We start from the raw sequence: 11,455 nt of genomic DNA on the forward strand, positions 1-11,455 counted from the left end.
ACCTTTTTGCAAATTCCATCATTTAATTCTCCAGCCTAGGAAATGTCCAGCACTTGTTTTTCCTCAGCTGCATATCAAGTGGACTTGCTAATTTCTGATGAACATATTTGTCTCTATAGACATTTAATAAACTGTTAATTCGATTCCTTCTGCGTTTTAGTCCATGTTTTCCTACAGTTGAGTGCCAGTATGTTTACAAACAAACACACATGATGAGTCCTATTTGTATATTTTATTATTTCTTATAGGCCTATGGATGTAAAGGTATGTAAATATACACCTATAGTATACACAGATTACTGTTCATATGTTTGGGATCAGTAAGAGTTTTTTTGTTTTTTTTGTAATAAATGAATACTTTTATTCAGCAAGGATGCATTAAGTTGATTAAAAATGACTGTAGTTCAATTTCAAGATTTCTATTTCAAAGCAATTTGGTTATTTTGTACTTTACATTCATCAATAAATCCTGTTTTTTTGTGTGTTTTTTTTACAGAAATATTAAGCAGCACAACCATGTACAACATTGATATTAATAATAAATGTTTCTTGAGCACAATATCAGCATATAAGAAAGATCATGTGACAGCACAAAAACTGCTGAAAATTCAGCTTTGCCATCACAAAAAATAAATTAACATTTTTAAATATATTCAAATAGAAAACAAACAGTTATATTAAACTGTAATATTTTGCATTGACTGTTTTTACTGTATTTTCGATCAAATAAAAGCACAACATTAACACATTCAGTATATGGATGTAAATAAATAGTTAAGTGTAAATATGTGAATAAGTGTTAATAAATAAATGTTTTGACAAAGATAGTGCGAGGCATGATTAATTGATTCATGAATTTTTTCTTTAGTTGCATAAAATACTTTTACATCCATGAATGGAAGTTGTATCAGATAACCTAGATCACGATCACTCAGTAAATGCCACTATGGCACTAAGCAGAGATGGATCTCATCAAAGTCTGTCACTTATAATAAGTGCCTTTTATGGTCCTTTGGGTCTGAACCATCTGCACCCGTCACTCCTTAGGATGGAACAGAAGCCCTTTCTGATAGAGTGACAGCAGGGTACATCTAATTCCTGCGTTAATAATAGATAATGACCATTATACACCACTGTCGATTTAAAATACAAGTAAATGACTAAACATTATCTGCTGGCATTAATTTCTAGGTAATTCCATAATCCCGAAGATAAACTGTCACAATCAGAAAGCTGTTAAAGATAAGCCATAGCTCTGTGGTATGAATTTGTGAATTACTTCATGGAGAGATTTTGTGAAACTAAACTTGACTAAGAGGTGGTATTCAGAATTGGACAACTTGTGTTACCTTCAGTGAGATAAACAGAAAAGTTCACTGTCAAGAGCCTATTGTCTTGTATCCTTGGTGAGTCGTGACGTTCTAACCATGCCTAGACCGAGGTCTCTTCAGGTTCCCTTGTCAGCTGGCCGATACCATCTAAAATCTCACTTCTCTTGTGCTGTTGCACTGCATTTAGCAGGAAGCACAATGCGATATTTATGATCTCTGGGAGACTTTGTCTGCTGCTGGCCAGTCTCGAGAGCTATAGTTATTCCAGGGTGACAGCAATTCTGTCTAATTCATGAGCAAGCAATGTGATATGAATGCATGTGACATGGTAGATGTGGCCTGCAATGCAATTTAAAACAACACAGCTGATGGCACTCTGACTTTTTCATCATTTCCATGCTATTTTTTCCTCCATTGAAACCAAAAAAGCTATGACGCTGGGTTTTTAACTTTTTTTCTTTCCCCAAAAGTGTCCTGGTGTTATACTCCTTGTAACTTAGCTCAGAAATTGCAGAAATCTTCCAGGTTCAAATAGTTTTGTCTGTATAACACCTTATACTAAGCTTTGAGAAAACAGCACTGCTACAGTTACCTTTGTACTTTATTCTTTACTACCGTTCAAAAGTTTGGAGTTTTAATATATTTGAAAGACGTCTGTTATTATGCTCACAATGGCTGAATTTATTTGATAAAAAAAAACAGTGATAGTAACAGTAAAATTGTGAATTATTATTACAATTGAATAACTGATTTCTATTTTAACATAATTTAAAATGTGATGGCAAAGCTGAATTTTCAGCAGTCATTACGCCAGTCTTTAGTGTAACATGATCCTTCTGAAATCATTCTAATATGCTGATTTGGTGCTAAATAATTTTATATTTATTATTATTATTAACAATGTTGAAAACAGTTGTGCTTAATGGAAACAGTGGTAATTTTTTTTCAAGATTCATTGATAAATGTAAGTTTTAAAAGAACAGCATTTATTTGATATATACAATTTTGTAACATTATAAATGTCTTTAGTGTAACTTCTGATCAATTTAATGCATTGTTGAAGAGTAAAAAAATTAAATAAAATAAACTTACTGAAACCAAACTTTTAAAGGGGTCATCGGATGCAAAATTCACTTTTAAATGGTGTTTGTATATAAATGTGTCTTTGCAGTGTGTGGACACAACCACCATACAATGAAAATAATCCATTCACTCCTTTTTTTTTTTTTTTATCCTCAAAAAGTCTAAACACTCTCAGTAATCAGGCCATTTGGATTTTCTGAGCACTATGATGTCATAATGCTCATGCCCCGCCCACGACCACTGACTGACTGTCCCGTATTAGCATATTTCTGCCCTCAGACATTCCACAAGGAAGAGAGGGGTGGGGTGAGCAGTTGCTCATTATCATTTAAAGAGACATACAACGAAACAGGTCACTGTGAACAACGCTGTTTTTGAGGAGGTAAAAAGTGTGCTGTTTTACACAAGGAATTTTAACCAAAGTACATTACAAACTTTACATGAACACCCTATCATACCAACTTGTGGAAAATGGGCATCCGATGACCCCTTTAAGCAATAGTGTATATTTCAACAAAACACAATTGAAATTATTTACCTCATAGAGGACAACACAATTAAAAACCTGAGTCTTCCTTTTGCAATTTTCAATGTTGTAGATTTGGTATTTAGGGGCTAAATTTAAATTAGGTATTTAATAGGCAAAATTGATTTGCTTGTGTACATATCTTCAGAGAGAGAGAGAGAGAGAGAGAGAGAGAGAGATTTTAAGATTTTAATTGTAATGTGTCACACGTTGCAGCCAGGTGGTTTCATGTTCTGTCTTGAGGATGGCTCTCCACTTCTTTTGTTATGCTAAATTGAACAAGGTTGAGTACAACACCACACCTTTCCTACTGTGACATGGGCAAATTTATTTCATTGTCATCATTCTCTAGACAACTGTCTGATATCAAAAGATACCAAACAGGGAAGGTGTGCGTGTTTGGGTTTTTGTATTGTTTTCAGAATGGCAGATTCACAAATGTATTTTAGTTTTAGATTCAGATCAGTATTGTGCAGTACATTTTGAATAGCTGCAGTGATGTCAGGTGTACCAGATATTAGGACTCATCCACTCTCACGTTTCATCTAACAGAGGAATATCTGAATCTGCAATAAACATTCTCAGGAAACAGAGGTCACTGTGGTAATGTTACCCTGTCGCCAGCACAGAATCCACTGAGAGAGAAAGACAGAGAGTAAGAGACAATAATAGCAGAAATAAAGGTATCTTCAACCCTGCTCCTGGAGACACACTGCCCTCCAAAAATGTATATCCAACCTACTTCAGCTTTTAATTTTAAGCAATCCTGAAGAGCTTGATTAGCTGGTTCAGGTGTGTTTGATTGGGGTTGGAGCTGAACTCTGCAGGACAGTGGGTCTCCAAGAGGGTTGAAGACCTCTGCTTATAGTTTACCCAATAATGAAAATCCTGTCATTTACTCACCCTCTTCATGTCAGTCCAAACCTTTATAACTTTTTTCTTCTTCCGTGGAATAGAAAAGAAGATATTTTGGAAGTCAAAAGCGGTGCTAACCCTGCTCCGGAGCAGGGTTTCATAACCCCGGGTAAAAAGTGGTGCAAACCCCACTTTAAATTAAAAGCAGGATTTTAGAATGACAATAACCTGGGGTTAAGTGTAGTGTGAAAAGCCCAATAAAAAACATCAACAACATGGAGAAATATTTCTTAAAATATCCACAAAAGAAAGAAAGTCACATAGATTTAGGAATGACGAGAGAGAGTAACTTTTGCAGTGATGCCATAGAAGAACCATTGTGGGATCCCCAAAGATGAATGTTTCACTGAACAGACAAATACCCCCTTTGTCCTTACCTTTAAAGGTTCCATAGAACAGATGCCAATAAAGAACCATTAGTTCTAAGAGTGTATCCCTTTAACACATCACTACACTGTACTTGGATGTTTAAGTCATTTCAACTTAAATTACATTAAACTGTTTTTTTTTTTTTAAGAGCTGAATCTTGTAGTTAATTGCTTAACTTTTTCTGATGAGTTAAAGCAACACTCTAAAAAACCTTGGGTTAGTTGTCTTCAACATGTGTCAATACATACATCTGCTTTTCTAGGGTACCCTGACAGCGTTGGTCACAGAGGTCATTGAAACCTATAGTTGTGTGACCATTTCTTAATTAAAGCCTTACTTTACTGTTAGATTAAAAGTGTCCTCTCCTTGAGAGAAAGAACATACATGTTATCTTGATGTTGTGAGAAGACTCTCCTGTTTATAGTTAGAGCCTGGCCAAATCCAACCTCGAAGAAGCTGTGTGTCTGTGTGTGTGTTAGTATTCTTGGTTACAGGGTAAAGGAACAAGTGGCATTATTGGAGGTGGACTGACTTGTTTTCTTCGACATGTTGGCGCCTTGGCACACAGTCTTGTGACCTCGGAAGGACACAGGGTCCCTAACTCAGGGTCCTGGTGGCAGCTGTACAGACTGGAGATGTGCTTCAGTCTATCTGTCATGTCTATTTATTAGCCAGTCAGAATAATTTAACCTGAAGCAAGGACGTAGCTTAGACCTTCACTGTACAAAATGCTGTTAAAAAAACGGCCAAAATCTGACAGTAAAATACTGTTTTCCATTAAAACAGTAATGTACTGTAGAAAACATTGCATTCTGGGCATTATTTGGCTTATTTTGGGTTGAAAACAACAATTGAAAACACAACTTATTGATCATATAATTTTTGTACAGTGTTCCTTACTACATTTAAATAAGTCAGTCTCTGAATCATGAATCATGAATCATTTGATGAACAGAAGCTGAGCTATAGGCCTTATCAAAGTGGAGACCTAGGCCGCTGCTTTGTGCAGGGCTCTTTAGCAGCTTTAGGCGGCGCTCACATATCGCGCATAAAAACGCGTCGAAAACGCTAGGCGCGCCGCGTTCTCCTTTTTCCAAAGCGCTCGAGGTGGTTGCGCTTCGGAGGCGTCTGTCGTTGCTAAGCTTGGTTCTTGTCACGTGACCTGCGGTGCGCTTGCGGCATTCTGAAAAGTTGAGATGTTTTTATCTCGATGCGGCGCGGACGCGCTTGGAAAAAACGAGCGCGTCGCACCGCGACTGCGTCGCTTCCATTATGAGCGCGCATACCGCGCGGCTACATTTGAAATAACGAACTTGCGCGCGCAAAAGACGCGATATGTGAGCAGGCCCTTAAATTAGCATGCTTAAGCTGGAGTAGAGAGCCATAGCACCCTGTATCCAAAATAACAGGCACCAGGAAGGAAAAATCACTCTGACATTAAGATGAAGAGAGATGAGAAAGAGGATCATTAATTAATAAATAAATATAAATGACTGCTCACTCAGTGAGGAGACCGGGTGTGCAGGACTTTGAAACGGCTCACAGATGCCAAGGTGGATTCTAGGACACATCACGGACATTATGCTCCCTCTCTCTGTCTTAATGTCAAAATACACTATTCATTTTCACCTGTGGATTATAAATCCACTCAAGCAGCAAAGTTTGAATGTAGCGTGATGCTGTGTACAGCATCTTCGAAGCGTCTTTAAGTGCTTTATGGACACTTAAAACGGGGCAGCACGCTGAGAGATGACATGATGACTCTCTCAGACGCAGAATGTGAAAGCTGCTTATTAATGAAGGGATGCCAACACAAGGTGTCCCTGTTGACAGAAGCTCTTTTAAATGATTAAGGAAACCATCATTTGCCATTTGTTTAGTCGCTCCATGCTGTCTCTTGTGCTTTTTCCTTTTCCTTTCTCTCTCTTTAGAGAAAGGACACATCATGGTATTTATTTGCACTGGAGAGGCTCAGATTACTATTTTGTTCTCAGCATGGTGAAACTAAAACAGCGGGTCCCAGTTCAAAGCCTTGTATCAGCGTCATTCAATCTCTCTCTCTCTCTCTCTCTCTCTCTCTCTCTCTCTCTCTCTCTCTCTCTCTCTCTCTCTCTCTCTCTCTCTCTCTCTCTCTCTCTCTCTCTCTCTCTCTCTCTCTCTCTCTCTCTCTCTCTCTCTCTCTCTCTCTCTCTCTCTCTCTCTCTCTCTCTCTCTCTCTCTCTCTCTCTCTCTCTCTCTCTCTCTCTCTCTCTCTCTCTCTCTCTCTCTCTCTCTCTCTCTTTTCCCTCATCGTCCCTTTCCCTGACATCCTTTCTTTTGGTTCATCAAAACCTTGCTCACATTGCTCTCTGTGCATCCCAGCAAGCAATCGTTCTCTCCTATTTGCTCTGAGTGCTCTGAAGAATAACAATTTGTGTTGGGAACCAAGAATTTAAAAAATACTAAAATATCCTGACAGGGGTTTCCTTCAATATTTATTTAACTGCAGCATAACAAAACAGATCAGTGCAATCCGATTATTCAACAAATTACTTGAATAAACCAGTTCTTTTAGTGAATTAAAAACTACCAGTGTACTCTGATTACCGAATGAATAACTCTTATTACCTAAAATGTTCTTTTTGGTGAATCAAAAACATACAGTGCAATAGGTACAGTATATCTAAGTTGGTTCTTTCTAGTGAATCAAACACATGCAACTTCCAACAAAAGAGACATAGGGGGAGACGGGAGTCTTGTAACATGGGGTCAGTTGTAACATTGTCAGATTGACAAGTCAGAAAAGAGCTGATGTCATAAATATCATACACTCGCATCACCCTTTTGAGCTCACAGGAGAAGTGGCATGTTACATTGTACATTGATATTCAGGAAGGAAATATTTTTTTTTAATCAAGATTATTTTTTGCCTAGCAATCATTGTATTGTTGATACAGTTATTTGACTTGCATAATCTAAAATAGCTGTTTCTCTAATTTAATTCAATGCTTTGCATTCATGCTAACTTCAAACCCATGTTCTAAAACAGTTAGCTAAGTTATGACTGTTAGGGGCGTGGATAGTTGTTTATGTTACAACCAACCCCTTATGACAATTCCAAATATAAATCACATCCCCTTTTAAGACAAAATCATTTGAGTTTCATGTTGTGGTAAATATGACTCCATCATAGTTTACGCGCGTCTTATCATATAAAAACATTTTCCGTCACAATTGAGCACATAAAGTGCACATTTGTAGAATTTATGTGCATCTCAGCATTTCCGTACAGCGTTTTTTATGTGATATCTCAAAATTCACGTAAAATAGGTGGATGACGGCCAGTGTTGTGCAAGTTACTTCCAAACTGTAATACATTATACATTACTTGTTACTGTTATTTAAAAGTAATTTTTTACCTTACAATATTACTGTCTCAGAATTGTAATGCGTTACATTACTCCTGTATTACTTTTGAGTTACTTTCACCAAAATAACTACAGAAGTAGAACTTAACATTCTAAAATGACTAGGGCTGTAAAGATATGTGATATGAAACCGCAACACTCAGATCCACAAACCTGTGTCACGGTGCGCAGTGTGAGAAGGCAGCTTCCCCTTCCAATTCCCAGAGTTATCCTTCCCGTCCAGATCCAAAGCTACCACATCTTTAAATTACTATTAGTATTATTTGATATTAACATTATAAAATACGGACCTACACCACAAAACTAGTTGAGAATAAATTCTTTAAAATTGAGCAATTCCAGCGTGGACCTGACATTTGCTGTAAAAACGTGAAATATAAATTCTCAGAAAATGCATTTAATACCAATATTGAAACAACTGTTTATATATCCATAGGCTACTCCCTTAATAAAGGAGACCAGATATTAGAAAAATATCAATCTACACACATGCATTTTATATTTAATATGAGGGAAATAGACATGCGTGCATGCGTGACACAAAAAAATCTTTAACTTTTAGGTAGCAAAATATTTTTTAGTAATTCTGTGAATTACGCTAAGCAAACCAAAATTAATACTAGCCTACCCACCGGATGAAGAAGGGTTGGCTCTCTACAGAACATAATATATTAATTTTATTTTATTTTATTTTTCGTGTTCGCATTTATGAGGAAAAAACAATGGTCGTGTCAGTTCTCAGTTACGGATATGAGCGCTCTGAAAGCGGCACTAAAAGACTGCTTTAAAACTTTCACAGAGACCTCAAACAGAAAGCACAAAGCCTTTCTTTAAAGTGAATTTCGTTTTGTATTAATTGTATCTTAATTTTAATCAATGTTTTGCTTGGATTTTGCTTGGATTTAATAAATAAGAAGTAAATATAGTAGACGAGATAATCAGGGCACGGAGGCGCCCGCGCGTGAATTGAAGCGCGTCTCATAAATGAACCGAAACTCAGAGTCTACTTGCCTCACAGTCAGACATGTCTACTTTTAAACAGAACAATTCAAAACGAAAGAAAACATACTGCTCTCTGGTTAGAAAGAAAACACAGAACAAACAGAGTAATGCGCATACGTCCATCCCGCGAATGTCTTCTACCATATTCTCATTATTAGCCGCTTTTCCACTGGCCAGCGCGATCACAGAGACCGAAATCATGCCTTGCGGCACTCCTGTAAAACCTGCCCTACACACGCTTTTACTGGACTATGTCACACAATACAAAGGTACACCAGCAAGAGGGAGATGAATGAAATAAATCGCCATACAAATATATCAGAAGCTGTCATTTAGTCGTTATTTACAAACTTGGACACCACACGCGGCTATTGACTGACCACGAACATGTAATTAGGCATTTTTCATTCGTTAATGTCTCGCGGTCTGGCTGTTTTTTAACCCGTTTTTTTTTTTTTTTTTTTTTACAATAAAATTTTGGGCTAAAAGTGTGTTGTAACGCAAGCGTTACTGAACATGTACCGAGTAAAATATTACTGAAAATTGATTAGTAATGCCTTACACTACTGTGTTACAACAAAAAGTAACAAGTTACTGTAATACATTACTTTTGTAACGCGTTACTCCCAACACTGATGACGCCATAGCTAGTGACTGAACTGTTATGTGACAAGAATACAGTACAGACAAACAAACACACACAGCAATTGTTTTTGTGCTACTGTAAATATAAAGTCCTCAAAGAAATACAATACAATGTTTTTTGTTACTTTAAATTGTTCACTTTATTCAAGACTGATTATTCTTTGTTCTTTAAAAACATTCTTCCATAAATTTAGATAGTGTGGATCTTATTTCAGCAAATTACCTCTCACTGTTACATCTATCCCCAGCCTGTGTTACAACTCACCCCAGGTTGTGGGTTGTGACAACAGAACTCTTTGTGTTTGACATTAACTCACATAATCTGTCTAAGTGAGTTATATTTGTAGTAGACAAACGTGGCTAGCATGTATCAAATTTTGAGAGATCTAGCACATACAACTACTGAGTTACCAATGCTACAAAACAAAAGGTGTTACTTTCATCTCCGGTCTCCCCTAAATCAGTGTAGCTACTGACTAGTTGTTCATGGCAACGTGCGGTTAAAAATACACATGCGTTTTGTCAGTAGTATTTTATATGACATTTGTTATACGTGTAATAAGTGAATATACATTTTTATTTATTTAAATATTATTATTGCATGTATGCCACCTCTAAAAAGTTCAAGGTGCAAAACTACCTTTTGCAAGAATTATATTTAATATATATAAATCATGTAATTCATGTAATATTTTTCCCCCCAGAATATACATTTCCTAAAAATACTAAAAGATTTATTAATGGAAACGTTAAGAAACCAGAACTGTTAAAAATAATCAGAACCAGAATAATTCCCTTTACAACCATATTCAGCATAAACAGCCTAATTTTATTTTATTCATTATCTAGTATTTGTTCTTTTTATCGTGTGACAAACAAAAGGAACATCTGGGGTAAACGCATGGGGAGACATCACTAATTAGTGGTTACCTGTTGCTGAAATTGGTAGAGTCCCTCTGCAGTTTTAACCCAGAAACACACTGTCACCACTAGCCTCTCCCTGTCCTCCCTACTGTGTCCATCTGGAGAAAGGCTGGGGAGAACAGACCAAACTGAGGAGAGGCATATGGAGATGACTTCCTTTTTCATTTCAGTCATCATCAGACTAACCAGGCAACGGATGAGAGAGAGAGAGAGAGAGAGAGAGAGAGAGAGAGAGAGAGAGAGAGAGAGAGAGAGAGAGAGAGTGAGTATGGGGAAGTGGGCCAGCCCTTGAGAGCAGAGCTGTGAGAGGCTCCTGGTTGTTTTTGTCATTCAGGCTGCAGTGCCCAGAAGAGTGTACAGTACGTGCAACAGCTCCGAGTTCTAAATATAATCCTTTTAGAGGATGATGCCCGTGTTGCCACTGGCTCTCCGAGTCCCTCAGTCGCAGCAGTCAGAGGTCATACGTCACTGCAATTCATTTACTGGGATAGGTGGGGATGTCATCATATGTGATGAGTTTGTTGTCATGAGGATTAGTGCCGTTCAAATGGTGAAAACAACACGGTGAAACAGTGGGGGGCAAGGGGTTGGTGTCTGATTAACTGCATCACCTCTCTTAAATGCGCTTTTGCTCACTCAGACCCCACTTGCTCACTTCTTTGTATGTATATCAGAAACCGCTTTCAATCTATTTTCATCAGCTGTCAACCCCTAACCTCTACCTAACCCTGCCCTCGTTGTTTTTAAAGCGCATAGACAGCCCAGACAGTAAGGGAGATTAAAGTGAACAGACATTAAAAAGACAAGAATGAGGTCATTTTACTATATCAGAAACTGCAGAATCAAGAACTGTAGTCTTCTCCAGTTGCTGCATTCTCTCTCTAGAAAAGTTTTTAAAAACAATGGATAGTCATCCCAAATGATATTTTACATCATGATATTTTCAATTTTGATATATGTACAAGCAGCATGACAGCACTAAATCAATCAGACAATTATACACAAATAATTTCAATTATATACACTACTGTGCAAAAGTTTGGGGTCAGTAAGATATTAATTAATACTTTTATTTAACAAGAATGAATTAAATTTAACAAAAGTGACAGTAAATACTTTTACATTGCTACAAAAGCATATATTTCAAATAAATTCTGTTATTTTAAACTTTCTGTTCATCAAATAATCCAATCATGGTTTTCACAAAAATATTAAGCACCACAATTGTTTTCAACATTGACAATAATAAGAAA

Source organism: Abramis brama, assembly GCF_963993115.1.
Source record: "Abramis brama genome assembly, chromosome: 3".
NCBI lineage: Eukaryota > Metazoa > Chordata > Actinopteri > Cypriniformes > Leuciscidae > Abramis > Abramis brama.